Genomic DNA, 26,881 nt, shown 5'->3' with positions numbered 1-26,881 from the left:
TGATCTTTAGCCATTACACATGATACTTGATTTGGCGTTGTTGTACATATTTTGACAATATTTAAGAACTTTCCACTTACGCTTGATGCTTGTCAATTAGGTCATATTTCATGAAAAAAAAATTCTAAACGTATGTTTAAGAATTGAAGTAAATAATATACTCATACAGCTCAATAACGTGATTGATCTGTAGTTAGAGAGATCGTTTTCCGATTCTTTTTTTTTAATGAATCTATTAGCCCTATTGTCCAATTGCGAGGTAAAAAAACCAGAGTTAAATACTAACTTAAATAATTTTACATATACATCTTTTATAATTGACATAATAAGAAACAACCGAAATATTTGTGAAAAGATCCTTTTTATTCAACCCATCATCGAAGAAATGATCTAGATCGACACATGGGTGTTCAACACTCGTTCACCGCATAACATGGAAAAGAAGTGTATTCCGTTTATTTCGGCGACATGAACTTTTGTGGGTAGGTTGAATTGGGCACATTTTTTGCATTATGATGTTTCGGGCGTGGATACAAGAGAGATTTCAACGCTGAGCGGAGTCTCACAATTGTTTTCCAACGAAACAAAAAATTGTTTCAATTTCTAACATCAAAATGACCGCTGCGTCTTACGCACGGAAGAGAACAGATGACGATGACTATAAAGATGGCCATCAGGATCCACCCAGTGATAGAGGCCCAGCCCTCGACCAACCCATGGTCGACACCTGTGCTGAACAGCACCTCCCAAGCTTGGGTCTCATTAGTTGCGTTGGAAACCGTTATAGCCACTGAAGTCTACGATACACGCGGTGTTTTTGTAATTGATAAAACACAAACACATAGCTACAGATAAGTTCGTCATGTTAGTATGAACGAATGTCAGCTGATTGGATAATGCAGTATATGTTTTGAGAATGCGTTTTGTGTTGTATAAGGTTGTAAGTTCCCAACAAATGATTGTTGTAAAAACGAACACAAGCTTAGATCCCATTTCCTGGATTACCAAAGGTGATAACAACCAGAGTGTTCAAAAAGCTCATCTCGAGTATCTGCTATTCTACATGTATGTATCCGTTTATTATCTGTCTTTTTAAGATATAACCGAAAGATGTTCAAGAAAGTTCGTGAAAAAAAATAAAAGAAAAAATAAATTGTGTTTGATCTGTGTGAATGTTTTATAGCAGCCTATTCAAATTTGTAAAACGAAAAGAAAAAACAACTTACAATAAAGACGACACAAAGGCATATCAAAGAAATTATACCATTATTGCCAATATGTGCAATCGTGTGTTCCACTGCAAAAAACGCTATGGCGAAGGCCGTCATCCTATTAAACAAAATATGCTGGTCGAACGGAAGCATGTGACATAGTTTTGTCATGCGCAGAAAGGTGATACACTTGCGAAGTATCAGTACGAGTACCCAGGCACATTGGAAGTTCAGGCATCAACGACCGCCTTTTGAAAACTACAATTAAGACATAATTTGAACGTTAAAACTTATGGTTTTACAATGTTTGTTAATTGCGTTTTGTCTGTCCCGTGAAGTGATTAGATTTGTGTGAAATGTTTTCTTCTCATATATGAAACGAATAGGTTTTGTCAAATGATGTCTCATAGCGAACATGAAATGCTGACGATTTATTTACACACAAAGCATATATTGAACATAAAGAATTGTTAAGTTATGCTCCATGATATAAACGATGAAAATAAGAAAACGTCATTACATCCACCAGGATTGCTTGATAGATTGTTAGGCTTGTAGTTTACCTTTAAAGAGCTGGGGTGGTATTCCAGAGGCATCTTAAGTTAACTTTCATTTTTATCCTTAAATTGGCAATTGTTCTTAAGTGTTTCATTTCATGCTGCAATAGTGAGGCATCGATAATTACATCAAAATAGCATCATTATGTCAGTGTTATTTGAGGAATACCAAAACAACATGCATGTCTTTATTTATGAAGAAATACAAAACATTGTAATTTTTCATCTTAAGTGAAAATATTGAAGAAATGACTACAGATGTTTCTGGACAATCCCTGACAATCTGCTTACTTACTGAAAGCTTTAAGTGTAAAACGAACTTAAGTTATCTCGATAATTCCAATATTCAATATTTGCCTCACTGATTTGTTTTCTGATTTGTTTTCTGTAGCTTTTATAGTTTTATGCACGGTATTAAAGGAATGCATTATTCAATAATTATATTGACCATAATCCAGACGGTACATAACCGATACTGGTACATCGCCACGGCGAAGAGAATCCAATACACCAAAAAGTAGATCACTTTTCGGAGGTTGTTCTTGCAGCAGTCAATTGTGAAGTATTGAAAGCGACTTTTACCATCGTTCTTCTTGTCCGGTGGTCGTAGCCATTGTGCGACACTAAAGGTTAAAGACGCTTTGACCCATGTCAATAACATTTAATGAGTCGTTTTCTGGTAAAACTGTGCTTATGCATGGACGTTTAGTCCCATATTAGCCTGTTTAGTTCATGCTAATTAGGAACGTATCTTACCGGCTAGACTGGATATTCAAGCAGAAACTTCTTAACATTTTTTTTTGTTTTGGAAATGGTCCTTCGTGATTACTCTGCGAGGAATGCTAAAGCTAATATGGGCCGATACATGCCTTATGCCTGGTTTTCCCGGAAAGTGTCTCAAATGAGTATACCTTTTAATCCAATAAAAGTGTTTTAAGCGCCTGTACTATTTTAAACAATAGAGCAACTGCTGTTTGCTCTTAGTATAATAGGAAAAATGATGATGAAATTCTTTCTTTTCTGAACAAAACACAGAATCGTGTATAAAGATACATATCGGAGCGAATATTAGTGTGTAATCGTACTTTATTTATTTCAAGCGCTCTTATAGAAAATTTTAGCCTACAGAGAAGTGATTGTGTAGAAGGATACTCTAGATGTTGTATAAACGTTGACCTATCAGCCTGTATATTGCTACTGCAAGAATCAGACTCCCTTTTGCCTTTCACTTGTGGTAAAAGGCCAAACGCAGTTAAGACATGAAGAATATTTTACTCGTTAAAATGTTTGTACAACCTTGTTTATTTTGTCTTTAATTATAATTTATTCATGCATTGTATGGAGATATTTCAAATTTTTTTCGTATACGAATAAGTAATTGACCCAATAAAGCTTTTCTATTAGTTTTTACCTGTCTGCAAAACAAATCGCTACACTGCACGCACTTGCCTGTTGACATTATGTCACTGGTTTGAATAATTATTTCAGTTCAAGGACGCGAGTGAAAAAAAGCCGTTGCATTTACTTAGGACGTTTAAGTTTGTATAGGTTGGATTATTATAATTAAAATGTGAATATTTTGGAATATATATACAGTTTTCAAAACACTTAAAAAGTATTAAATCGTATCAATGTGGTGCATTGCTCTTTTGCTTTTCGACGGAAATTGTCGTAGAAAGTAAACGGTTGTATCTTGAATGCATATATAGTTCCTTTGTTAGTTGATTCGTGCTTTCATCAACTTTTTTTACAAAAAAGGAGGATGGTGCTGAAAAAGTGTATCGTGTGTGCGATATTTTCTCATGTTACATTGCGTTTGCATTGAATCGTGAGGACCATTCGCGTGGCGTAACCAGGAAATATTACACATAATTTTAATATTACTACGCGAGGTTCGATGAACTTGTTTTTATCTGTTTTGGCTAGTGCATTTTATAAAATTAAACTCGTATAGTGTGATTGTAGCACTAAAAATGTTTGCCTAACCGCCGTGCAAACCTTTTTTGATTTCGTCGGATAAATTCAAGTACACAATGACACTAACACAGTTTTATCGATTTACCGCGTTATTTCCTTCAAGGTAGCAGAATCTTGACACGTATTTAATTCGATGGCATATGAAAAACGATACAAGGAGCAAATTTTATGAGATATATAAGTATATTGTCCAATAATATATGATTAATCAAACTTTGTTTATAAATATAAATTACAAATTCAACACATCACATAGTAAGGAGTCTAATACTATTTCATATTTCCAGTTGCATTGTTATTAAACGTGAGTGTCGGACAGAAATGTAAACAGTGAATGTATTACATATTAACGCACACCACTGTTTATTTAAAGGTGAGCAACGATCAATCGACATTAAAGCAAAATATATCATATTACTAAATTCATATCTGCATGATATGAAGGTGTCGGATACATTTTTGTTATAAGATCAACACATTTCTCGGAATCAACTATAATTTCATGATTTTTGGTAAAAAGAATCATATTCAATAAAACAAAGAAATGTCCGAAATGTAATAAGTCAGAATCCACCCGTTTTTTTTTCAAAATGCAGGGCAGTAACAATGTATCTCTGAATTTATTAAAACAAAATCCAATGCGATACTCTTGAAATATACCTATTAATAGAACATTGCCCATTTCGCTCGTTGTATGTTGTATCGACTTAATGCATGTCGGTTTATATTCATGTTTAATGTTTAATTTAATGAAATAAAACACTGATGGTTATTAGCTGACTAAAGCCAAGAAGAACTCTTAAAGGTACCCACCTGAATGTAAGGTTTTCTATAACGCCCGGATGTTTCTCAATCTCGTTTCTGAATTCTTCGAACGTGATCTTACCGGACTTATTTTCGTCCGCGTCGTCAAATAGATCTTCTAAGTTTTCAGCAGAGAGTGGAAGCGAGCTTTATTCTTTAGTGTGTTCAGTAATTTGTCACGGTCGATGCTTCCGCTTCCTGACGAGGAATTAAAAGACAAGCTGTTTGTAGGGTAGTGATGATAGTTGTGGAGTAGATGGGGCTATCGATTATGGTTATGTTGGTTGTGAATGTACTGATGAAAGTATTAGTAGTTTTGTTTGTAGGGGAAGTTGTGTTGGCGTGTGTGTATAAGAAGGTGGGGTGGGAATGGTAGTCGTTTTGGTGATAGTGGAAGAGGTTGTGGTTGTGTGGTGATTTTGCTAATGCTTTTATTGGTGGTAATTGTTCTAGGTACGGTAGTGATAGTGGAGAATATGGTGGAAGTAGCAGTAACATTGTTGTTTTGTTATAATGGTAGAGGTTAAGTGGTGGAAGACGGGATGGTAGTATTGATTACGATAAGTTCGAAATGGTTTGTGTTTGAAACAGTTGTAGTTGCAGTTTAGGGGTTTAAAAATTGGTATTTATATCGTACCATCGGCATCGTAGACATCAAAAAGGAACTGAGGCTTCTGTGTTTGAATGCCTTTCATGAGCATGCGTGATCCGAGCATCAGGCCCTGCTGTTTGATGTCACACCTTCCGTCCACATCTAAGAGCTCGAAAAAACGTTCCATGAAAAACAACTAAAAACAAGAAACAGTAAGAATAATCTGTCTTGTGTTCTAAGTGAAGATGTTAAAGCTATTCTACGAATAATGGCTGTATACAAATTATTTCATAAATATATGGCGTCGGTAATTTGGCGACTGAATGGGCGGCCGCCGTACACAAAAGTCAAATGATGGTCCTATAAAAATGAGGGCGTCATAAGCAAACAGTAAAAAACAATTATCTTTCTACGATATTAAAATAAGTTACAACTTCAATAGTGAATTTAGTAATCAGCCATCATGATTGAATCCCCGGGTTAAACGACATGTCATTAGCCATAATACGTTTTGAAGAACGTAGCATAAAAGCATTAAGACGCTTAATGAAATCATGGTGGGGAAACATTTTACAACGTAATTCGTCCATTTGAAGTCTTCCAAAATGTTCAAATCAGCAACGAATGTTGAGACATTTGCTTTTCTCTAAAAACATGTTAAGGATTTACCTTTCTGAGTCCAAGAGCCTTTTGAAATTCTTGTTGGTCAATTTGACCATCCGCTCCTGCGATTTTCTTAAACTTGCTCTCAAGACAGTTCAGCCATTTTGCATCTTCATCGCCGTTTTGTGAAACAACACAGAATTTCGTAAAATATGCAAATTTAGCGCATGCGTAGAAAAAAGTGTATTTCCATAAAATATTTATTTAACCCTTAAAATGAAAACTACGTTTGCTTCTGTTGTTGAAATAACAATAAAATAAAATTACTGAAACACAAAAGGCAAAATGTACTTAACAGTGAATTTCAAAACGTTTCATTCAAAAGTACGTGTGTATAAATATTCAATAATTGTGAATATAAACAAATAAACAACACCACCAAAATAAATATCTTACATGGCATTTTTTTAAAGAAGCATATTCGAAGAATGTGAATAAAACTCTTCAATAAATAAAAGTAGACATTAGAGTGGTTGTACTTACTCCTTGTCCAAAGGAGGCGGGGTTTCTGATTTACGGAGATTATCGACAAAACTACTAGGCCTTCGTTGCCTAGTTTACGGACGAAAAGTTCCAGTCGAGACTGGCTGGTAAAACATCATTTTATGTTTCTATAAACAGGATTGAATTATGTTTCAATATTATCTATTGTTTAAAGCAATTTTAAATGTAATGTATGTTATTTTCTTCAAAACTAAAACACATTATGTTATCTAAATGCGTAATTATTTGAGCTAGCAATTATAAGAGGAGCTTTCATTAATAAGCATTATTATCATAAACACGCTAAAATACGATATAACACAATAAAGATAAATTAAAAACACAACAAGGCTACATAGAAAATTCGTTATGTGTTTACAGTTATACAATTACATTAAATGTAAAAAAAGTTTATTGAAGTAGTCTTCATGTTTTTAATGATGCAATGCATCTTATTTAAGATTTATATAACGAGTATTGGAATCGGGTGTCCATGCATTTTAAAAGTTTAATCATATATTGGTAAGTGCAGCTTATAAGAGGCCGATGGCAAAATATGAACCTTCGGGTGTTCTTATCATGGCGCTTTTCTTTTTATTCGTCGGAAGGGTTTGGCTTTTCCGTTTTCGGCCCGTCCCGGCCTGACTGGTTACCGTTTCGTCATAGTGGAAAGCAGGTTTCAAAACTCCACCTATGTCCGAAATTTCGGGCCGCTCTTGTTCGTAGCTCAGTTGATCGCAAACTTTAAAAAATTCCGAAGGTAATATTGCACTTTGTGTTGTTGTTCTTTGAACACTAACGCCACATACGTGCTTTTGGTCTCCGAAAATGTTGGATAAGCTATTAAACCATAATTAAATGGAAGGGTAAACAATCATGCTACTTATACTTATTTAATGTTCATTTTACTAGTACTTAAACATTACCTATAAAATACGTGTAAACCCGTTATTTCGAGGAAAACACGTGTGTGTTGCCACTAAAGAAACCGATACTTTTTTCTTGACTGACTTCGTTTTGTGATATTTGCTATAAAGTTGCGTTCACTGTTTCTATACAGAACAACACTTTTAATGACGTTTTCTTTATTATATTGTATAATTTCTACCTATGCTATTTCATTATGAATAAAACTCGGTTTACCTTTTTAGATAAAACACACTAACGAGAGTAACGTTTGATAATTTTAATCACAGCTACCCAATTGGTCTACAATCAGCAGCAAGTTAGAATATCGTAAAAAAGTGTTACACTTTATCGAAATGAACTCATTAAATTAATGTGCTATTTTGAAGGTAAATGGAAATATAAAGTGCATCATATCCGTGTCGTTACTGTATAGCATTTGGAAGGGTTGAAATGGAAGTACATTCGCATGACGCGTAGATATTTTAAATGATGAACTGTATGCGTACATATTACAATCAAACATTGGAAAAAAAGTTAAACCATTGTAAGAAATATGTATATTCAAACATACTTTAAAAGTTCAACAAAACATCATCAACAACAGAAGTAACCACAGCTTCTACTATTGTTACATCTACTACTGATACAACAACTTTTACTACTACTACTTCTACAAAAACAACAACAACTACTACTACTACGGCTAATACTATAACTTCTACTACTTCTACTGCTACTACTACTTCTACTACAGTAATAACTACTACAATTTAAACGCATGACGGTATTCGTAGATACAAAGTTTACTAAGTGTTATAACATTATATGTGTTCTCATGTAGCTTGTTATGTTTTTCGTCACCGAAACATTTGATATTTGATAAGCTTTTTTTCCACACATTCAAATAACTTTAACAACCGCGACATACAAAAATGTGTATTATGGCATATGCGGCCAGCGTAGCTCAATCACCAGCCTGCGCACAAGGGCTGTCTGGTCGTGCGCTTACGCTTTGCGCTATAAAAAAGCACTTCACTTGAGGTTTCGTGTTATCTCCTGATTATCCTCCTAAGTATGCATATCCTGACAAGACTGCGCGGATTGCATGCTTGACTTGAGCTACGTTGTCAGTATATTGCATAATTCCTATTTTCGCATGACGTGGGTCTTTAAATATCTCATTGCGCCTTGTAAATGGAACATCAAACCACGATACTTCACGATAGAAAATTGATATGTAACACTTTGTTATAATAGCAAACTGGCGAAGAAATAAAAGAGAAATTGCTTGCATCCGTAATTAAACAATTAGAAATTATCGAAAGTAATATGTTCGACCAACAAAAGGAAATATCGACGCTTAAAGAGCAGCTAAATTCAAAAGAAAAATAAATTGACAAAACAAAACAACCAGTCCACAATACAAACCTTCGAAGCTAGCATAAATGACCTCGAACAATACGGGCCTCGGAACAGCGTTCGTATATCGGGCCTCTCGTGTGACGCGGAAAACCAATCATCCATGGCAGTGGCAGAACAAACAGCGAGAATGATAAACCATCATCTTGATATCCAGCTTGTTTCCAAAGACATAGATGTTGCTCACAGGCTCGGAAAATACGTACCGAACAAGAATCGTCCGGTGATAGTGAAATTTGTTCGACGTCAAACCAAAATTGATGTCATGCAACGAGCAAATCGATTGAAGGGCACAAACATTTACGTCAATGACGACCTAACAAAAACAAACGCAGAAGTGCTTGCGTCCCTGCGATTCAAAGACCCGGGCCGTGTTGAAAGAGCTTGGTCGCGTGAAGGCAAACTATTTGTGAAATATAGGGGCAGTGAACGCAGTGAAAAAGTGCGTTTTGACCAATATAAAAACTGGCTGAGCAAACCATGGCCAAAGAAAGAATCCACCACATACGCAAAGAAAGCCTCCTCTGGTGCAAACCTTCCTTCGATCGCCAGTCAAGAATTCATAATACCGATGTGTAACGTGAGACAACTTTATATGTGGTTTCAAGTCATACCAGGTTTGCATGAACTCATAGATAAAAATGAATATCTGTTAATTATTAACTACATTTTAACCTTTCATGATGTTGTCTTAACAGACACATATATGAAATATTTCCCACTACATGTACTCATAACTAAATTTAAAATACGCAAATCGGAGTTATTTTAACGATCATTTTCATTTAATTTAGAATGCTAACCTTCTTGTACGTCTCCGGATGTGCCTATGTTATTTGTGTAAGCACCTAACTTACTGTGTAATTTTATGTTCCTACCTGTCAATGTTCTTACGCACCCACCTTCCGGCTCCTCCCCCCCCCCCCCGAGTACATCCATACTTACCTGCCAAAATATCTTTAATTCATTATTTCATACGCACTTACATAATCATCGACCTGGCAGGATATATTACCCCCAAATCCGGAGTATATCCATACTTACCCGCAAACTAAATTAATACTGTTGCCTATTGCTCGCTAATATAAATCTGGTACTGATCTAATTGTATAAATATATTACCGTTTAGAAGATCAAATACATTTGCGAACTAGAAGCAATTGTTATCAATTGATGCGTTTTCTCGCTGAGCGTACTGTTATTGTAACGTGCAACTGGTGCAAAACGAGCACGAATAAACGTATTTTTAAATATAGGGATCAGTTATTGCGTGAAAAGCAAAATTCAAATGGAGTTCACGAATGCCAGATTAAATTTTACGAGCTATACGAACAATTGTCATTATGCACTGTTAGTTTTCAGTGTGTTTTTTTTTTATCCACAGTGTTTTCGTATGCTATATCGTTCGAAATATCATATTATCAAATATATTACAACGGTGTTTATTTGTATCCCGATAAATAGCATTCAATGGGCATGTGCATGTATTTTGAAATGTTTTTGGTGAGTTATTCTGCCGCACCTTACAAACAGTTTATAGTACATGTATAATGTTATTTTATTGTTGCATTAAATATGTGCATGCTTTTTGAAATGTTTTTGGTGAGTTTTTCTGTCGCACTTTACAAATAGTTTATAGTACATGTATAATGTTATTTTATTGTTGCATTAAAGATGTGCATGCATTTTGAAATGTCTTTGGTGAGTTTTTCTGTCGCACTTTACAAATAGTTTATAGTACATGTATAATGTTATTTTATTGTTGCATTATATATAAATCTGCCACTGACCTTACTATATTAATATATAAAATGCCGTTACGAAGAGTCAAATTTATTTACGAAGTGATCTAGAAACAATTTTAAATCATGTGTGGCTATCCTCACTAAGTATACTTTTATTGCCACAAAAAAACTCGTGCAAAACGTGCACGAATAAAACAGACTGTGAATTAAGCGAGTAATTTTGCGTAAAATGTTAAATACTAATCTAGTTCACGAGTACTGGGCCAATGTTATTGAGCTATACAAAACAGGTCTTTTTGTGTTTTGTTTGTCTTAATTTCAATGTTCAATCTTTTTTCAGCTATGTTTTTGTTTTTATATTGAGAATTATTATTCAACATGCATGTGCATGTATTATTGTTTTGGCGACTCTTTATGTCTCACTTTTTATATACCTTACAGTACATATTAACTGTTGTTATATTGATCCATGGAAATTAATAGTTTGACCCGAATGGGTCTTTGTTCCAATCTATCTCTCATTATTTATATGTTACTATTAATCCTTTCCTGTATATATATTTTTTGTTGTTTTTTTTCTTTTTAATCTTTATATGGTTGCATAGAGAGAAAAATACGTTCTCACAAATGATATTGTCAAGCAAAATACAATGTACTGTTTATGAAACATTCATTACTGGAACTTGGATCATGAATCTTCGCATACAGTGTACTCATACGACCCATATCTCAATTACACTTAACATATTATTTAGGATGAATAGCTCTTCTCTACTTTTTAAAACGAAACCAACTTGACAAGCACACACAAATTATCACTCACATCACCCTCCAACTTGTTTAAATGAATAAAATATGTACTTTGAATGTTAAAGGGCTAAACAATAAAGACAAACGAATAAAAAAATTCAAATGGTTAGACGAAACAAAATATACCATTTTTCTACTACAAGAAAGTCACTCGACACATTCTTTAGCACAAACCTTAAAGGATGAATGGGACGGAGACATCTATCTTAGTGGACAACATACAAATAAACAAGGCATTGCTTTTTTTTTATTAAAAACAATACAGGGTTCACAGTCGATAACTTCAACGAAATAATAATTGGCAGACTAGCAAGTATAGATATCAAAATACACGAAACACAATTAACATTGATAAACGTCTTCGGTCCTAACATAGATGATTCCACATTTTACAAAACATTACAATCCTTCATAATTAATAACCAAGATAAAAATATTATAATCGGTGGTGATTTCAATACTGTCCTGAACCCATCAGTAGATAAAAAGAATGGAAACCTTTATACTCATCCTAAAAATAGAAACATTTTGAATAACATAATTGAAAACTACAATATGATAGACATCTGGCGTACAGTAAATCCAAACGAAAAAAAAATCACCTGGCACTCAAACACAAAACCAACACTATTTTGTAGATTATACTATTTTTTTAATATACGAGTCACTTTGCAACATTATTGACACATGTAACATTAAACCAGGATTTATGACAGACCACTCTCTAGTTGAACTTAAACTGCACAACATACAACCTGAAAGAGGCCCAGGATACTTTAAAATTAATAACAGCATCTTGTTAGACACACAATATCAAACACAAATAAAACAGGAAATATTAAACACAGTTCAAAATAATAAAGATGCAAACCCAAACACCTTATGGGAAGTAATTAAAGGAAATATGCGTAACACAACAATTAGATACACATCATTTAAACAAAAAGAAACACACAAACTTGAAACTGAAACCATCAAAACCATTGAAACCCTTGAAAAACAATTGAATGAAACAAACACAAATGATACCACCGCCATTGAAAATGAAATCACATCAAACAAACAAGTATTAGAAGGCATCTATCATACACAACTTAATGGAAGAATACTACGAGCACGTGCACAACATGTTGAACACAATGAAAAAAATACAAAATACTTCGCAAACATTGAAAACCGTAGAAGCGAACAAAAAACTGTACACAAATTAGTAGTTAATGGCAAAGATATAACAAACAGAACTCAAATACTAGAAGAACAACGTGTGTTCTTCGAAACCCTCTATAAACGAAAACATGTTTAAAATAACAACATTTTTAAAAATACACATCATGCTTTAAATCAAGATGAAAAGTTATTGTGTGACGGATTACTTAATGAATATGAATGTGGACTAGCACTAAAAAGAAATGCAAAATAACAAAAGTCCAGGATCTGATGGCATCACAATCGAATTTTATAAAATATTCTGGAATGATATTAAAACACATTTAATTAATTCACTGAACTATTCATTTAACAACAAAAACTTACCTACCCTTCAAAAATAAGGTATAATATCACTCATTCCAAAACCTGGAAAAAACTTAGAATCCTTATCAAACTGGCGCCCGATTAGTTTACTAAACAATGATTATAAAATTGCAACTAAAAGTATATCAAACAGAATTAAAAAAGTATCAATCATCTCAAGATCTCAATCTGGCTTCATTAAAGGACGTTACATTGGTGAAAATGTACGTCTGATAGAAGAATGCATAAATTATTTCAACCAACCAAACAATGCTGGCCTCATTTTCTTGGCAGACTTCGAAAAGGCTTTCGATTCACTAGACCATTCTTTTATGTTCTCTTGCTTATAAAATATGAATTTTGGTGAAAGTCTAATAAAATGGGTCAAATTGTTTTATACCGATATAAACAGCATAATTATTAACAAGGGCTTTTTTTCAAACAGTTTTAACATCGAACGAGGGGTAAGACAAGGATGTCCACTTTCATCCTCACTATTTATTATATGCATCGAGTATCTATCACACTATATCCACTCAAATGAACATATAAAGGAAATATCGCTAGAAACTGACGAAGAAATTTAACATTCCTTATTTGCTGACGATGCAACTTATTTTTTAAATGACAGTAGCGACTCATTCAATAATCATAAAGAATCGCTAACCCTTTTTGGATTGGCATCGGGTCTTAAACTAAACAAAAGTAAATGCACTGTGCTACGTGTAGGTAAATTTAAACAAAGTAATATTCATCTTAAAAAAGAAATGAAATTCAACTGGACTTCAGATGAAGCAACAACGTTAGGAATAACCTTTACAAAAATGAAAATGAAACAATTCTAAAAAACATATTGCCTAAATTACAAAAATTTAAAAATTGTTTAAATCATGGCAGCACCGTAAACTAACACTAATCGGAAAAAAACACCGTGTTGAAAACGTTTGCGCTCGCTAAATTTATTTACACACTAACAGTTCTCCCAAACCCACCACATGATATTATTGAAGATATAAAATCAGACATATTTAATTTCATATGGGACGGTAAACGTGATAAAATTTAGCGAACTCAATTAATTCAACCTGTAGAGCATGGAGGTATCAGACTAACGGACATAGATTCATTCCTGAATGCAATCAAATGCAGTTGGGTTAAAAGATATTTAGATAATACCAATACGAGTAAATGGAAATTATTCTACCAGAAAATTCTAAAAACATATGCTGACTCCCTACTTTTTGAATGTAATATCGACAATAACATCTTAGATGAAATTTCAACCAAAAACATATTTCTATCGAATGTTCTTTCGGCATGGTGTAAAGTTACTCAAAATTTAGAGACCAAAATAAATAGTAAAGTCATTTTATGGAACAATAAAGATATAACTACTAACAATAAAACGATGTTTTATAGACATTAGTTTGAACAAAACATTAAATATGTAGATCAATTATACGACAACAGAATAAACGACTTCTATTCTTTTGAAAACTTATGCTACATATACGGAATACCTACAAGTAATTTCCTGATGTACTACACATTGATCAAAAGTATACCCTTACATATTAAAACTGCTACCAATACAAATAACACACCATGTACTCAAAAAACATTCGTAGAAAACATAATTGCAAAACAAAACAAAACGAACAAAATATTTTACACTCTTCAAATTAAAAACCCTGCCGAAATACCCAAAGCTCAAACTAAATGGCAAAACCTTCTCGGAAAAAAGAATTTAATTGGAAACAAATATATGTCATGCCATATAAATCAACTACTGATAGCACACTGAGAAATTTTCAATATAAATACATCCAGAGAATCATAGCTACAAATAAATATCTTTTTAAGTGCAAACTATCCACCACAAATCTATGTGATATGTGTTGTGAACATATCGAAACAATAAAACACCTTTTCTGGGAGTGTAAACATATTCAATCTCTATGGAATCAATTGACACCTTTTCTAGAGAAACAACAATTAATAATAAAACTGTCTCTCTCAAATATCATTTTCGGTGTAAATACTTGTAAAATACCAGAAATTAATAACTCTGTTAACCACATTATTTTATAAATGAAATATTTTATATTCAGCATGAAATATAAAAAACAAAAACCTACTTTGAACTGTTTTATAAATTATTTAAAACTAAAGATCCAAATTGAAAAGGAAATAATCCTCAACAACGATACACTTAACATTTTCGAACAAAAATGGAAACACATTAAACTTTCATAATCTAGTAAAGTTGTTTATCTACCCCAATTTATGCAACTCATATATAGTTTAATTATTATATATAGGTAAAAAAATATAAATATTAACATATATTGTATAATATGTTTAACATTATCATTGCTGCATGTTATAACTTTGTTCTTGCTTATGCACATGTTTACATTATATGTTTTATATTGAATAAAAAAGTAAATAAAAAAGCAAACTGGCATATGCAGTTAGCTTATTATAGCTTACATGATATATTTTCAGACAAACTGACTGCGTGCGTCACACATGTGTGTCTAGATAATTTAACGATTTTCCTTTTAGCGTGGGCACTCACAATGCAAGGCAAATGACATTTTCCGATATGTTTTATTTTATTTATTTCCCTGCAATTCGTGTTATTTGATATCGTGAACGCAGAACTGTGTTATCAACATAAGGTACACGTCAAAATTCCCAGTTTACCAAACAAAGCCCTATTGAAAAAGTCATTTCATAATGCAATTGGTAGTTATAAACAATAACATTTTACTTTTTACCATAAATCCAAACATTTCTCCAACAGCGCACAGATTTTGAGCTTGTCTATAATTTATTATCGTGTTTTTGATTTTGATTTTAAAAGCTTATTAACGTTTCGACAAATGAATATACACATTAATCTTACACGATATGATATAACGTACATGTAGGTCAGCAACACTTGTTTTAAAGTTAAATTTAAACAATTTATCAAGATGGCAATTCAGTTCTTTTTTAATGAAGCGTTGTTTATACCGAGACCTAGGTTTATTTTATAATATTTTTTTTCTAGTTATTTCTTTTCATAAAAATTGGTGTTTGTTTATTTATTTGAACTTGCTTTTGGGTTACTTCAATAATAAGTATTTTACTTGTCTTCATGGTCGCAGCATTGACAAAAGACCTGCGTGACTAACACAAATTAACTAATGTTTCTTATTGTTACACTCACTGTGTTTTAAGTCATTAAAATGCTTATTTTTGACATTCATGATAAACGTGAGGAAGTTTTTAATACTAGAGTTCATGACGATGAGAATTGACTGTTATTGACTGTTATTACCGCCATTGGTTTATCAGAAATAAACGGTACGTTTTAACTCTTTGTCCTGTATTCGCAGCCTATTATCTGTAAAACGATCTTTACGTATGTTGCTTGAGTGACCTTTGTAATCCCATGACATTTGGTTTTAAAACAATTGAATTTTAAATATAGACCGTGCGAATATAGGTGTAACATTAGTTGTATTTTTTAGGAAAGAAATCATAGTACATTAGCAGTAAAATAGTAGCCGTGTCTTTACTGACATCAATAATGATAAGAATACACAAATACTTTTAGCTTAAGGATAGTAGTTAATGCGTTCTTAAAGTCTTGTACTTACATTAACCATTATTATAGCATAACAACACCTAACGGTGTATTGAATTAGGAATACAGTTCATAAAATTACATAGCGGACACAATATCGATAACCCAGCTGTGGCAATATGGTTCAATGTAAATATTGCAACATTGCGGTTGAATGGCGGACAATATACAAATATCCATTATTACACAGTATTGCACTGTTAAAACTGAGGTTGTTATTAAGAGTTTCGATATGTACAGGCGAATGTTGTCTCACAACCGTGTGCATTTTATTCATTATGATTTAAAAAGATATAAATAAACGAATTATGAAAATAGAATTGGGTTAGCCATAATTGAAATACTCTAAAGGCCCTTTAGTTTTTCATGGAAACAAAACTGTTTTTGACGCTTCGTCTTCAGAAGTTAAACAAGGTTATAACAAATTGTTTTATTCAATGCGCCACGTTTGTTAAGTATCACATATCATACCAATGTCGTCTTATATTCCGGGTATAATAATCTATTTAGTAATTTTAGTTAGTTATTTTAAGAAATAATAATGCATTGCTTAATGAACATTAAGCCGTGTTTTACTTTGCACGATGGTACTAATCAGTAAAGAATGAACTATTAAAACAAACATACCTCTTACTTCATAATATTTCCTTTCTAACAAGTATAAATATGTGTTATTATATTTCTTTTTTTTTTTTTTTTTTTTTTTTTTTTTTTTTTTAAGGATCGGAACTTATATTTATAGATACATAATTGCAGTTTATGACTAATAAAAGTGATTTTATTATCGTGGGAGAGACAAAAATTGAAATAGTGCAATATAAGTCAGTGAAAAGTATTGTCACATGAAAAATAAAAAGTATGCAGTTCTAAGACATGGATAAAGTGATGCATTATAGCACTTACATCTTGTTTCTTATATATCACATAAATTTCAGTTTTGCAAATTTCGGTTTGTGAGTGAATATTTATTAAAATGTTTACATGCACTCTACATTGAAATATTTGGGACCAACATAACACGTTTTAAATTACGAACGGAAATACTGATATGTTTTATTTTATTTTTTTTCCGTTTTTAGTACTTTATTCACTACATAATATATGCACATACCATCATTTTACACAGGGAAAAGTACATATATATATAAACATATGGAATACATGAAAATGAAAAAGGATGTGATGTTTTAAATAATGAAGGACACAAACGAATACAAGTAGAAAAGCATATGAAGTAGATATATTAACATATTTATCTTCTTTTTTCCCTTAAATTTAAGAAAACAGATTTAAATCACAAAATTATTCCATTTTTGAGTATGTTTTTCAGTTTTACCCTTCCAGCTTGCGATAATCTCTTCGATTTTTATTTTGTATTTAAAATATTCCAAAAATCTTTGAAAAATTGGTGGACATCGTTGATATTTGCATTTAAATATAAAATATTTTCCTAGTAATACAATAAAATTGATACAGTTTGAGCAGTTTCTATTGTTGATAAAAGTATTACAAAGTGAAATACATTCATAAGACAATTTGAAATCAGTACACATGCTAAGTTGGGATTTTATATATGTCTCAATGTTGTTCCAAAAAATATGAACATTAGGACAATTCCAAAACAAATGCATATTAGTTTCAACAGACATTGAACATAAATCACAGAGACTAGATTCTACAATGCCATATTTAAACAGATTTTCGTTGTTGGGAACAATGTTCATCATATATTTATACTGGAACGTTCTTAAGGAGGAATCTATTGTGATTTTAATATAATTTGTGAATATTGATTCCCAATGTAACTGTTTATTAAAAAGCATTTCCCAGTTGTGTTCTTGTTTGTTGTTTTTTATATGTGTATTCTCTATTAACAGTTCGTTTATAAATTTGCATATTTTTGTTGTCGGGGTGATTCTATTAATAAGGTAACTAGGTGGCACGTATGACCTTTCTTCATTGTTAATTTTTTCTTTCCAGCATTTTGGTATACAACCAACTAACGTGTGGTATTTTAAAAAATCAGAACGGGGCAAATCATATGATTCTTGAAGTTCTGTGAAGGTATGAAAATGTTTGTTCCTGTAGTTAAAGATATGTTCTATTTGTGTAATACCCCGATCGAATCATGTTTTGTAAAACAATGTTTTATTCAATAGAAATATATTTGAATTGTTCCAGAGTATTTCTTTCCCTATGATTGTCTGTTTTTCTTTATAGTTCGCGCGGCACCATCCTTTTAAGCATTCAGTTAGAAATTTAGATTTCAAGTCCAAAGAGTCTATATTTGATGATTTTAGGTTGCATTTAAAGATAAAGAGATTGCCATTATTTTCAAGCATGTCACTGTAAATTTTTGCCCATTTTGTTGTTGGTTGATATAACATCCTTTTCACCCAGCTTGATTTTAGCGCGTCTATAAAATTTTCGAGATCAATCATTTTGAGTCCTCCATTTTTGTAGTTTTGAACAATTTTGTTTCTCGCGATTTTATCTGGTTTATTATCCCACAAAAATGAAAACATTGAGTTCTTTATGTCTTTTATAATTTCATTGCCTGGATTATTTAAAACTGTTAAAGGATATATAAGTTTCGGAAAGGCGAATGTTTTTAAAACTGTAATTTTTCCCATTAAACTTAGTTTCCATTTTTGCCATTTTGCGAGACAATTTTTAAACTCTTTAATCTTTGGTTTGATGTTATACTCGGTCATTTCGTCCGTGTTATTCAAAAATGTTATTCCTAACGTTTTTGCACTTTCCGATGTCCATGAAAAATTGTGTTTTTTACAGAAAATAATGTTTGAAAATTTCATACGTCCTATGCGCAGAACAGTGCATTTATTTTTATTTAATCTTAGGCCTGATATTTTTGAAAAATTGTCAAGGGTTGCAATTAGGGTCTCAAATGATAATCTTGATCCATCCAGAAGGAAGCATGCGTCATCTGCGAAGAGCGTTTGTTTAATTTCTGTATTTTTCACTCTTATACCGGAAATATTTTCATTTGTATTTATTTCATTTGCCAATAATTCTATACAAATTATAAATATGTAGGGAGACAGCGGGCAGCCTTGTCTAACACCTTTTTGTATGTTAAAGTATTCAGAAAAGTGACCATTGTTTGTTATGCATGACTTAGCGTCTTTGTAAAACAAATTAATCCAATTTATAATTGCGTAGTTGAAACCAAATTTAGCTACACTATTCCTCATGAAAGCATGATCCAGACTGTCGAATGCCTTATTAAAATCTGAGAAAAAAATTAGCCCATTTTCATTGTAAATATTCACTTTTTCAATAGCTTCTGACAGGCATCTTACATTTTCTCCTATATACCTTCCTTTCACAAAGCCAGTTTGCTCTGTGCCTATAATGGTTGTGAAGTGTTTTTTTATTCTATTTGCAATTGCTTTTGATGCTATTTTGTAATCACAGTTAAGTAGTGATATTGGTCTCCAATTATTTAATGTTAATAGATCTTTGTCTCCTTTTGGCAGTAAAGTTATGATACTTTGTTTTTGAATTTCTGTTAAGTTGCCATTATCATAAGAATAATTTAGTGAATTTACTAGGTATTTCTTTATATCTCTCCACAATATTTTATAGAAATCCGCAGTTATACCATCGGAACCCGGACTTTTGTTGTTTTTCATATCTTTTAAGGCTTCTGCACATTCGTATTCTGTAAGATGCTCTATATTATCCGGATTATTTATTCTATTTACATTGTTGTTAAAAATTTTCGAATGGCTGCTCTCCTCGATATTATTATCTTTTTTATACAATTTTTGATAAAAGTCTTTTATATGGTGTATGATTTTTTCAGGATTTTCTTCTATTTTGTTTTCGTCTATTTTTATTTGTTTTATCGTTTTATATTTCTTAATTAATGAACTAATGAATTAAGAAGCACATTTTTTTATTCCAAAACATCTCTTTTAAATTTAAATACTGTTAATATGTTTTGTTGCGTGATATCTTGTGAATTAGTTTTCGATTTATTTTTATGTTTAGTGGAGGCATGCATCGTGTTTGGATTGAATGTTGTATGTATAATACCTCCAGGGATTAAATCTTGAGTATTGCAAGCAATTAAAAGCAATTAAAAGCAACGGAGATGAAAAGATTAGATCGCATATATATTGCGGCTAGAAATGACACGTTTATTCAGGGTTATGAATGCAAATGATAGAATACAATACCGTTTCAGTTATTCGTAATTCTGAAGACTTCGTGCAATCATGACAAAAGTTTTGGTCTTTGATTGAAGAGGAGATGAATCTCAAAATAATGTTTTGCAAGATTATTGCAGTCGTAAATGAATGATGTATGCCAAGAGCTAATTAGTTTGAAGGGGAGCATCATTGAACCTCGGCGGTACGTTTGTCAATTAGAACGATTGAAAGCTTTATTTGGTAATGATTCTGTGTGCAATTCCAGTTTGTAGTATTCTTCATTCAGTGTCAATATTGAGTGGTCGCTAAAAAGCACATTATAGGTCCAATAGCAATACGTTGGTACATTTGATCATTCAATTTAATTGAAATAAAATACTCGTCGCTTTTTAAACAGCTTTAACACAAAATTGAAAAACCATATTTGTAAAGCCTGTAAAGTTTGGGGATTTAACAATAGGATCCAAATTGAAAAAAATACACCACGTTATTGCCAACAGGTGCTTAATGTCCGATCTCAAAAACACAATCATGACCTTTACGGGGAACTTGGGCGTAAACCCATAATAAATAAACGGATCATTTTTGTTTAAAAATATTGGTTAAAATATTACAATCGGATGATGTTAAATATATTAAAATTGATTATAATATGTTATAACATGATCTTGAACTTTATCACGAAAACAATTCTTAGTTTTTTTAGGGAGTAGGTGACGTTAATTGTTGTAATATAAAACTATTGTAAAACAACGCATATCCGATGTATATGTTCAAGATTGCATTACCGAGTTACAACAAACGACAAGGGGTTAAAACTATTGCATTTACGGAAATTTTAGATTTCAGCATTATCTCAATAATGTAAATATTTCAAAATTTAGATTCGAGTTTATGCGATTAAAAGTATCTGCTCACAGACTTGAAGTCAAAGCAGGGCGATGGCACAAGCCTTAAAAGACACCGTATGAAAACAGAAAATGATTACACTGTTACGTTCTCGGAGATGAGTTCCATTTCGTACTCGAATGTCAAGTTTTTAATATATTAGAAAACAATGTATACATAGATATTATTGGAATCATACAAATATGTTAACATTTATCAAACTCTTACAAACTGACAACGCAAAACAGTTACATATCATGCAACATTTATTTGTAAAGCAGCTAAATTGGGAACAGAATTGTATTATCAATAGTTTCTCTCCATATATTACTGTCTATTAGTAGCCATAGCAATAAACGTTTTATGTATACACATTCTTAGAACATTCTATGTTATTTGAATATGATACGACACTACAATATGCATATAATGTACCTAAGTAAATTAGTCCGTAACGATCAACACTGTTATAAATATATATACCTGTTAAAAAAATAGCTGTTTATTTTAAATATGCATCTCTTTAGAGTTGCAAAAACCTGTTATTGTTAATTCTAAATTTATGATGCTAAAATTATATATGTATATGCCGGTATGTCATTAACCACTGTTGACTACATTGTGTGTTATATGCAATGTGTACTCATGGGCTTCAAGCCTAATGTATTTTTTAATAATTCCATGCAACCATATAAGCAATTGAACAGTATATCATTTAAATCACCCAACATGCCGTTGTTCACACACAGAATACCATAATAAACAGGCGACATACCATGCTACAAACGCAACCTTCCATTACAAGAACGCAGAAAACTATGTGATTATAGACAATTTACTACTTGTTTATTTGTTGTTATAGAAATGGGAAACATAAATGACTTCTAGACCTGTAAATAGCCATACATGAAAAAACTGTCACACCATATGACGAGCTTGGTCAAAATTTCATCAGAAAGCTTTGAGCATCATATATTTCAATCTCTCATGAGCATGACACATGTCTAGAGCACGTTTCATGATCATGAGATATCGAATCTATGGTGTTTTAAAACCCGATACGGAAATTGCCCCGCACCAATGCGTCTATGTTTTTAACGGCTCAGACCGACGTTCAAATCAGATTTAGATTTCAGAACAGTATGCAGAGAAAGTTTGGCCAGCATATGTTTTCCAGTATTGTCTCAATATTTAACCGATTACACGATTCAATCTCGTTTCTGAAATCACATGACCTAGTTCAATGAAATATAGGAAATAAGTGTGTCCTGTGATACTTCACAAGATAAATGTTAGCGGACCATTACGAACGGTGCATCACGGTAAATCGACAAAACCAGTGTACCCAAGTCAGCCTTAAACATGAACATGTAAATCAAGACATTTCAGTCAAAAATATTTTAAAATCCAGTCAGCTTTTGGTGACATGTTTGGCCAATGTAAAGCGCGTGCAATTGTCTCAAGCACAGTTCTTAATATTAAATTTTAATCAAAATGAAAAATACATTTGCGCCTTTTTCACAAAACAAGTAAGTGTAAGCTGACTACATCTCGTTCTAATGTAAAATTAAAACTTCCGGTCTATTTTCGACTCACGCTCATACCTGGTTATTTGATACGCCGTCATTCTATAAATAGATCACGGGTTAACGGATAACGAAAAAGCCACTAATACAACCACAACGAAGCGGATCTTTATCTAGTGGTAACACAAAGACACCGGAACTAAGGGGTCGCAAGATCGAGCCCCAGCCCACAGCAGGAATAAAAAACCCATACTCGTCTCTGAACAGGACTTCTTCTTGTTATTGTACCATCACTTCTAAGGCTGATACACAACTAACAAGACTTCAGGTGGCGTTGTCAATGGGGATAATACCAATTAACTCGTAAGTAATCTACATAAACGCACGATAAATCACACCCATGTAACATATGATTCGGTTCCTCAATTAACAAAACACAATAGTCTTGCAATTCTATACTTCAGAAAATCAAGGGTATATATCGAAACACACATCATTCAACCTTATTAAATACGCATGTTGGGTTTATATTGATTTAAAACTAAAACGTTACTTCGTCAGGAGGTTTATACGATGTACAAACGTTTATTTTTTCCTTAGATAATCTAAAACCAAATGATACAATTTTCCATGATTAATCAACGTGAAAATATTTTTGAAATATAAAACTACTTACATGAAGCGTTTTGTGGCTGTTCGACAAATCTTCCCAATAGCAAATGTTTCTTCTGTGTATGAAACCTAACAATTTGCAACGAGTAACATGTCGCTTTTTATCCACTTACCTTATTTGGGTGTCAAAAAATGGAAAGTATATGGGTTATGTAAATAAGGATTTCTAAATGACTTAAAATGGACTTGCTCGTTATATGAAAATTGCAAGCTCACTCTTAGCTGTTTTAATTAAGCGAAACAAGTTGTATTTTTCTACTAAATTTCCATAACAAACAGTAGGTCGATCTGCTGATTTTTCCTCATTAATTGTTTTCAGTATACAAAAGTTTTCTTGTTGTAGTTACGGTATTCAATGAAACTAATCTTTCAAATCTCTTTTCCAGCATTATTTCTTTTTATATTGACTTCAGTATTTATGTAGCGAATAAAGCGAAATGATGGAATACTAAGCCGCGAATACCTAACAAAAGAGTCGATTGATTTTGCGGAAACAAACACTGTGTTTTCCTAGATTATATTATATACTGTTTTATAGTATGGCTTAAATGTGTATTGTATGTTAAATTGTATTTTAACGGCATGAGTGTACATTCATTTATCATATTTAAAAGCATATTAATATCCATTTGGTTATGGCGTTAAGCATTTTTACATTCTTAAGTTCGTTATTTGTGTTATTTACAAAAAAGTAAACGTAAATTATTTTCTTAGTGTATTCTTGTGCACATATATGTTTTTTTTCTGTTATTTAAAGAATCATGTCCACATATTAAGAACTGGCAACTTGCCACTCTGTTGTCAAACATAAACGAATATAATATACTGGTATCATTGATCGTAATAATTGTTTATTACACTTGTATCCATAACATGAACTTAATTCTGAAGCAAAATCTACACAATAACAACGTTTATAAAGTCTTTATAGCATGATAATTAAAAACACACTCACATATTGTTGTTTTCAACCAGCTTTGATCAAAGTATGCACCTGAACAGGTCAAGCCCCAGGGGTCACATGATTTATTTACTTATACATGTATAGCGAAATAACTTAAAAAGTCTTCTCCATAACACCGTTTCTTAAAGATGTATATTTGGCATGTCACGTTGTTGTCCACTACATAATCGTTCAGATCCAGATATCACGAGTTTGTATTCCGGTGGGAGAAACTCTGTTTTATAAGTATGCTTAAATCTATTAGATGACATTCAATAACATAATTTAACGTTTGTGAATAACTTCCTTTAAAGATACCTGATATCTAAATCAGCAACGATTTTGTGAAAAGACAGATAACATCTGCAATAACATGGAATAGTGTTGCAAATTGAAAAGCGTATCTTATCCGACTCGCTTTAGGTCAAATTTGTATACGTATATGAGTGCATTTTTAATGCGACTTTTATACGTGAATGCATGCATTTTCTAATGCGACCTTGGATGTGTGTACAAATGGATTCGTGCTTGAAACTCGGGTTACGTTTACGAATGCACAATTGAAAATTGTATAATGACATGTCTTCATGTTTACCATTATGGATTAATTTGTAAATTAATTCCTGAAACTAACCTAGCGTGACTGTGTAAATTCAATAATTGATGCGTTCATTAATGCACTTAAACATTTGACCATAATGTGTTCATCTGTATATGATAATGGAATGCATGTATGAATGCAACCATCGTAACGTACGTGAATGCGTTTATGTATGCATACATAGATACGTGCATAAATGCATGCCGCCAACCATATATAATGGATTCCCGACCTCGGGTACATGCTTGTATGTAACTATGGATATATATAACAACGGGTGCACCTCTAGAACCCTAAGTATGTCCTCTAGCTCAGTGATACTCGCCACAGATGCACTGACTAAGTTTCTAATGGTCAATAAATGTGTACCTTGAATGACCAAAGTGAGTCTTTTGTAGCTTCCGTTTCCTTCGTGCGCAGCTCGTTACTTGCAAACATAGCCTGTTTGAGAATCAGATGATCCGCCTGAAGGGTAGAAATCTGGTCTTTAAGTATGCAGATATCACTAGAACACATACACTTTCCAGGTTGTCGACCATTACCAACCTGATTTTCAGTCTCTATATCCGGAATCGCCCGCACTACTGTTGATTTCCTAGCCTTTGCAGTGCTTATCATCGACAAGTTCGGGTCTCCACCTTCAGCAACCTCAATAATAGCGTAAATGTCTTGTGCGAGCCGAACCGGAAGTGGCTCGCCGCTCCGTTTAAACATTCTTTTCTTGAGCACAACATCAGCGCGGGAAGTCCTTACTCGTTTGCTTTAGGTGTTCAACGTATGTATTGCGTATCCGCTCAAGGTCAATTTCACGATGTCGTCAGCTTCGAGATCGTCAATATTTAGCGACCCTTCGTCGCCATAAGGATCACCGCTTCTTGAGAACCCGTCTATGACCACACGACAAGGTGAGCCGTTATCCATGATCCTATATTCCGTTATATTCCGTTATACGGTCTCTTCATTTATCATCAATAATCCAATCAAGCGGCTAATCAAGCATGACTAAATTTTAGCCGCTCGGAGCGTTAACGTCGCTCAAAATATAATGTTGAACTTTATTTGCTTTTACACAATGAAGACAAAGAAGTATCTGTTAAGTCAATATATCTATGGTTAAAAGTTATGAGACTTTGTAAAACTGTTTATCAACTGACAGTTATCACATTTATCCAAGCTATAGCCATTTATTCCACAAAAAACACTTCGTAAACACCAAAATAATAACTCAGATCTGACAGACGTTTTTACCAAACCGGAACCGGAAATTGCATTATTCTATTTATAACCTTATAACTGATGAAAATATAATAAAACAATAAACACGAACTATTATGTGATGATCAAATCGATTACATTTAATACAATTCGATCATTTACGCTAATTATTACCAAACAAATAACAATGCAATCTATGCCAATGTGTGATATAGTTCTTAATACATTCAATCGTAATTTCCATTTAAGAAGTTCTGGCTTATTTTCTAAAATAAAAACATGACTTACATGACTTATTGCAAATATTGTCCATATCAGTAACCAGCGCTTTTGCCAACCAGTGACTGCACTTGCGCGAAAAATACCAATTGTAAACAATAACAATCATCTTGTCTTAAAATCACATCCTCAGTGAAGCACAATTGTGTCGGGATATGTTTTTGTGAAATTTATATACACAAACATACAGTACAACCAATCATGTTAGAAATTTAATAAACGAAAACAACTCACAGACAGCTTACTGAGTCAGAAATGCA

General features: G+C 32.6%; 1 pseudogene; it reads right to left on the bottom strand.

The window, feature by feature from the left end:
• The window catches only part of LOC127835892 (NADPH oxidase 5-like), a 41,398-nt pseudogene extending 15,557 nt beyond the window's left edge, over positions 1-25,841 (bottom strand).
• Positions 25,842-26,881: the final 1,040 nt, after the last annotated feature.

Source organism: Dreissena polymorpha, chromosome 6 (genome assembly GCF_020536995.1).
Source record: "Dreissena polymorpha isolate Duluth1 chromosome 6, UMN_Dpol_1.0, whole genome shotgun sequence".
Classification (NCBI taxonomy): domain Eukaryota; kingdom Metazoa; phylum Mollusca; class Bivalvia; order Myida; family Dreissenidae; genus Dreissena; species Dreissena polymorpha.
The sequence above is the reverse complement of the archived record's forward strand: the minus strand, read 5'-3'. Positions and strand labels throughout refer to the sequence as shown.